Raw genomic sequence first — 6,273 nt, 5'->3', positions numbered from 1 at the left:
CTTCTGTAGTGCCAACAACAGCCAAAATAAAAAAAAATGAATAAGGACAGAAGCACAGTGTGGATTGTACACTGTACAGCAAGCTTGTTCTGCTACCGACTATGACGTTCGGGGTTCGGGAGCAGTCTTGGCATTAAGCATTTTACCTTGGTCTCTGGCTCATTTTAGATGAATTACTTGTTCATTGCCAAAATGTTTAGGCAACTGCCTCACTGCAGACATGACAGGAAGGCAATGTAGCAAATTCCTCTTTTTTGCTTGTTTGTTTTTCAAAACAGAATTTCTCTGTGTAACAGTCCTGACTGTCCTGGAACTCACTTTGTAGACCATGCTGCCCTCGAACTCACTGAGATCCACCTGCTTCTGCTTGTTCCTCTGCAGATCCATCCCGTCCCTCCAGTGGTGTCAGATTGTGAGCTGTTCTCTGGGCATGTTGGTTAAGACAAAACCCTCAGCCCCTCATGCCCTATCCCCTTCACTCCCACCTGGCTCACTCAGCTCTAGCTCCTGGGCTTTACTCTCTCCTCATTCGCAGGTATATTGAGCACCTTGCCCTAGAATGTATTTACGGCATGTAAGGCCAGAACTCTGTTCTGAGTACCGCACTGTGAAGGAACTCATGATCCACACAGGGAAAAACACTTAATGGAATTCAGTTGCATAAAAGCGGAACATGCTCGCTTCCATGTTTAAAGTCCTCTTTTTAATCTCCAAGCCAGGCAGCCAGCCCTGCCAGAGGTTTATGCTCCAAACCACTGCTGTTAGGTTCTAAGCTGTCACCCACCCATCCACCTCTCACAATGATTCCACCTCCAACTTTACTAGATCATTACGTTTATTTCCCAGGCCATCCGTGACTCTTCGATTGTTAAATCCTATGGGCACTGCAGGCTGTAACTTATTGAAAGGCTCCACAGTGCTTGCTGGAAAGAGCTAACCCTCTGAACCTGTCTTCCTGGAGCTCACGGCAGCTGCCTTCCTAGCTGTCCCATTGCTCTTCACTTCTGTGTGGAGTTCCACCTCACCCTGAGCCTCAGGGTTCTGGTCCCAGGGGAGGCCACATCAATGGTGGTTCACTCCGGAACCATGAAGTCATGTCTTCCCATTCTTTTCTCTTGCTGGAAGAGCCACCTCCTTCCTATATGAGGACAGGAAGTGCCATTTTCAGCAGCTCCTGTAATTGACCTGTATTTGGGCTCCAACAGCAATCTGAGATACTTGAAGGACTCCAGGAAAGAATCACTCGCCAGAGGGAAAGGCCATAAGGAGAGGCCATCTTTTTGGCCCTGCACGTTACCATGGCATGTGAGGGCATGCTTGTGCATACTAAGTAATTAATTAAACACCCTAAAATTAATGAGTTATAATTCATTCAAGTGCCTTCAATCAAGGTTCTTCTGTACCACATAGGATTTTCTGGGGCCAAAACATCCAAATGATTTCTTTTCTCAAATTTCCAGTGCCTTGTTTGTATGTAATATAGCTAGGGGCTGGATCAAGCTCCCATGTAGCCTCTGCACATAGCTATCTCTGACTTTTCTGGGTACTGAGGCCCTAAAGTAATCAGACTTCTTACCCAGCGGTCTCTTTCCCAAAAGGGAGGAAGCACAAAAGGAAAGTCTTCTTAAAATATAGGCCAGAAATGGCACTGCATCAAATCTGCCTACATGTTCCTAATCTAAACCAATTTGGAAGGGACCTTATTCAAGGGAAAGACAAATGGACTATGGTTGTTTATGTAGAAAGTTGTGTATGTCTGTGTAGATGGAAGAGAAAAAACTCAGGGCAGCCATTTTTGAAAACCATGTGCCAGTCACAGAGAAGTAGATCCAGACACTTGATCCCTAACTTTGTTCTTTAATTAATTGGGTACAATCTATCTATCTCTGTATCTATCTATCTATCTTTGTATATCTGTATCTCTCTCTCTCTCTCTCTCTCTCTCTCTGTGTGTGTGTGTGTGTGTGTGTGTGTGTGTGACTCATATTTTATTAGAATAGTTCCATATTAGGAATGAAACATACCACAATTTATTTATAAGTGATCTAGTCTCTGTATGGATGACTTAAATATCTTCAGATGTGGCATCTGTCATGAATTCTAAATTTGTATATGAACTTTACATTGAGGTGACAATTAACCATTAATTTAATTAGTCCATCCTACAGGCTCCAGGGCAGAATGCTGAGAACCCTTTCTGTACTGATCTTCGTCTTAGATACAGTGGTGCCAAGGCAAACTGGAGAAAAGACCACTCAGCTACACATGTGAAGATGCCTGTCCCATAGAAGTGCTCACCAAAAGGTGACTTCAGATGAAGACAAGTAGATAGGACAACTCATTCTGAGAGTACTCATCCTCTTTCCCCAACCATCCCGGTCAATGTCCAAAGGTCCCATGTACAAAGTGGCCATGGTGGCAGAGATAGGGTTTATACATAGACTCAACAACGTGGACTGCTTCTCACTAACTAATCTGGCTACAGCTACTGCTGAGTGTCAGATTTGCCAAGAGCAGAGACCAACACTGGTCTCCAGATATGGCAACATTCCCTGGGGTGGCAGTCAGTAACCTGATGGCAGGTTGATTGTTTTGGAACAATTCCTCCATGGAAAGGACACTTTGTTCTTACTGGAGTAGGTACCTATTCTGGTTATAGATTTGCCTTTCCTGTACATAATGTATCTTCCAAAACTACCATCTATGAACTCATAGAATGCCTTCTCTATCATCATGGTATTCCACACAGTATTGCTTCTGACCAAGGAACTCACTTCATAGCCAGAGAAGGGCAACCATGAGTCCACAGACATGGAATCCACTGGTCTATAAGTTCTACACAATCCTGAAGCATCTGGTCTGATATAAAGATGGAATGGAGTTTTGAAGACACAGTTATAGTGCATATTATGTAGTAACAATCTGGTAGGTTCTCCAAAAGGCAGTATGTGTTTTCAATGTGCAACAATTATATGGACCAAGAAGTCCAGAAATAGAGGAGTGGACAAAAGAATAGCTCCAATCACCTGGTCACTGTCACCTGTAGTGGCCCTCTAGGAAAATTTTGCTTCTGTATTCCCATGACCTAGGAACTTTGGTTCAAGTGTGTGTGTGTGTGGGGGGGGGCATGCTCTTGCAAGAAAATACAAAAAATCAGGAAACCTTCTATTGAACTGAAAGCTCAGACTCCCATCTGGCCACTTTGATCTTCTAATGCCCTTAAGCCAACAGGCTAAGAGAAGGAATAACAATATTAGGAGGGGTGAATGATTGAGATTACCAAGGCAAAATTGTATTGGTTCTCTAAAATGGAGGTAAGAAAGATTATGTCTGGAGTGCAGAACATTTTTTAAGGTGTCTCTTGGTGCTACCACGTCCTGTGATAAAAAGTCCATCCTAATCCAGGTAGAAAGACAAAAGGCACAGACCCTTAAGGAATGAAGTTATAGGTCACTCCTCTAGGAAAAGAGCCAAGACCTGTTGAGGAGCTTGTTGAGGGTGGTGGAAATAAAGAATGAGTAGTGGAGGAAGGTAACTATAAATACCAGCTAAGGTCATGTGACCAGCTTCAGAAATGAGAACTGAAATTGACATGAGCGTTTCTGACATATTTTGTCAAGAATATATTTCTGTTTTCACCTTTTATCTCTTTATCATGGAATGTAATACCAATTAAGAGAATATTAAGTTTGAGTTACTAAAAGAGTGCACCTCAAGGGATGTTGTTACTTATTGTAAAGTTTATAATATGTTTGCCATTATATGAGGGTTAGTAATATCATGTTAGGCATAATTATTATTTGGTTTAATACATAATGTGTTTGCTATTGTATGTGTGATAGCTACATCACTTTAGGCATAATTATGTCCTGGTTATTGCTTTTAATCAGAAAGTAAGCTTTACTTAAGGTGATGTGATTGTGTGTCAAGTTGACATGGATGACTATTCTTGGTTGTCAGCTTGACTACATCTAAAATTAACTAAAACCCAAGAATCTAGATTCGCCTGTAAGGGATATTTTTTTCTTAATTAAGTCATTTGAAGAGGAAAGACCCACTGTTAATCTGCATATTTTGAGGTGGGAAATACACCCTCCATCTATATCCTTTGAAGTTCCATCTTTAATCTGGGCCACACTTTCTGATGGCAAGCTATGTAAAGGACATGAAAGAAGGGAGCTTACTATTTGTGCCTACTTTCTCTCAATGTTGCTGGCAAGTCCGTTCCTTCACTGCCATTAGAGCCTACTTCTTCAGGATTCCTGTGTATATTGAAGATCAGCTGAGACATTCAGCCTCATGAACAGAACAACTACTGGATTATTGGATCTTCCACTGGTAGACAGACATTGTTGGGCTAGTTGGACCACAGCCTGTAAGCCATTCTAATAAGCTGGGTTTCTTTCTCTCTCTCCATATATATATATATATATATGATAGATAGATAGATAGATAGATAGATAGATAGATAGATAGCCTCGATTGAGAAAATACTCCGTCCCACAAGATTGTCCTGTGGGCAAGAGTGTGGTACATTTCTTAATGATTGATATGGGAGGGCCCAGCTCCCATTGGGTGGTACAACCCGAGAGCGTGTGCTCCACAAAGAGCAAGCCAGTAATTTCTACAACTTTTGCAATAGCTCCTACATCCAGGTTCCTAACTGAAGCTCCTACCGTAACTTCCCTCAGTGATGGATTGTTACCTAGAAGTATAAGATAAAATAAATCATTTCCTCCTTAAGTTGTTTTGAGTGATGGTGTTTTGCCAAAGAGATAGTAAACCTAAGGCAATTAAAAAAGGGAGTTAACTTTTAAAGTGTCCTAAGGAAAATAATGCCTATTATAGAGAAAAAAAGCAAAACAGAAACTATGAGATAAGAGTTCATTGACATAGTTCCCATCTTTATTCCATTTACAATATTATTATTTATACCAACTCTTAATCATGATTCACTAAGGTTTATTTAAATCCTCTTGGCATATGTTAATTACCTCCAGTTCTAACATAAATTCATCTTTTCTTGAGCAATCTCTCCAAGACACCAATCAAAACAGTGAAACTATCCAGGTCATCCTTCCTCACCTTCTACAATCAAAATCCTCAGGAAAACTGTCTCTGTTTTCCTTCTTCTCATGAAAAATCACCCCCCAAAAAGCAGTTTCAGCTATTATTGGCTCGTAATTCCATGTTTTTACCTACCATGGCAAAAAAGTTACAGCAGTAGAGGCTTCAGAGAACTGGTCACCTGTCCACAATCAGAAGAGAATAATTAACAAATGCCATACTTAGCTCTTTCCCTACTCTTAATAGGGAATGGGGAAAAAAGAAAAAAATAGGGAATGGTACCACCTAGAGTGGACAGGCCTTCCCAGACAAATTGATGCAGATATGTTAATAGGTCAACCTCTAGATATTCCATCATTGACACTTCCTTCACAGATAGTTCTATATTACGATAAGTTGATCATTAAACTATTCGTTACTTCTACACCCTTCCCAACTTTATAAATAACACACCACTTTAACCATAGCTTCATACCTCTGTCCCTAAGATCTCACTTTCCCCAAAAAATAAAGAGTAAATTCAACTCTAAAAAAAAAATCTCCAAAATCTTCAAAATTCCCACATTTTAAAGTCCAAAGTATCTTAACCATAAGCTGCCATGAACAAAAATTCAAATTACATACTTCCAAAATTTAATAGGCCAGAGTAAACATTCCTACTTTAAAATGGAAGAAATGGAGAATAGCAAGTAATAATCAAATAAGAATTCAAAATCCCGCAGAGTAAAGACCAAATCCTGAAATTCCATGTCTAAAAGCAGGGGCTTGTCATGAAATCAGCTAGATATAAGAGGTTTGAGTAGACTTACCTCTTCACCGTGACTTCATCCTCTCATAACAATGCCTGAGCCCGGCTGTGCTCCGTGACCGCCTCATCCTTGTGTCTGTTATGCCTTCAAAAATCAGAACCACACGAGTAACAGTTACAGCACTGCCTTCTTCTATTGCCAGGTGACTGTGTGTCTCTCAATCTACAGAACATGCCTGAAAGTATGCTAACACATACTGTGAATCTATTTCATAGACATACATTAAAATACCATCTTTTATAAGGAGGAAATATAATTAAGGACTAAATAAATCATGTTTTTATACAGATTGTCATCTTAAAAGAATAATTGTGTAAGGCTGTACAGTAACTCTACTGTGGAGTTAAATGTGGCTTGAGGACCATCTACTGAGATGACTGCAAGTTATGCAGCTTGA

The sequence above is a fragment of the Microtus oregoni genome, unplaced genomic scaffold, assembly GCF_018167655.1.
Source record: "Microtus oregoni isolate MIOR12 unplaced genomic scaffold, Mior012 000064F_ref0000363, whole genome shotgun sequence".
In the NCBI taxonomy this organism is placed as follows: Eukaryota; Metazoa; Chordata; class Mammalia; order Rodentia; family Cricetidae; genus Microtus; species Microtus oregoni.
Note: the sequence above shows the minus strand (reverse complement) of the source record.